The following is a 216-nucleotide window of genomic DNA, read 5'->3' on the forward strand; positions in this document are numbered from 1 at the left end:
CTGTCTTGCCAGGAAAACCCACTTTTCTATTTGTCATCATTACTAGCCAATCAGATAATTAAGGGAAATTTCTCTACAGAAGAAAGAAAAAAAAAAAGAACTTTACAGGATTCAGTGAAAATAAATTCACAATGTACCCAAATGTATGTGACACAATAAAAGCAGTGTTAAAAGGAAAGTTCATAGCACTAATTGTTTACATTTTTTTAAAAAAAA

The sequence above is a fragment of the Rattus norvegicus genome, chromosome 5, assembly GCF_021556685.1.
Source record: "Rattus norvegicus strain SHRSP/BbbUtx chromosome 5, alternate assembly SHRSP_T2T, whole genome shotgun sequence".
NCBI lineage: Eukaryota > Metazoa > Chordata > Mammalia > Rodentia > Muridae > Rattus > Rattus norvegicus.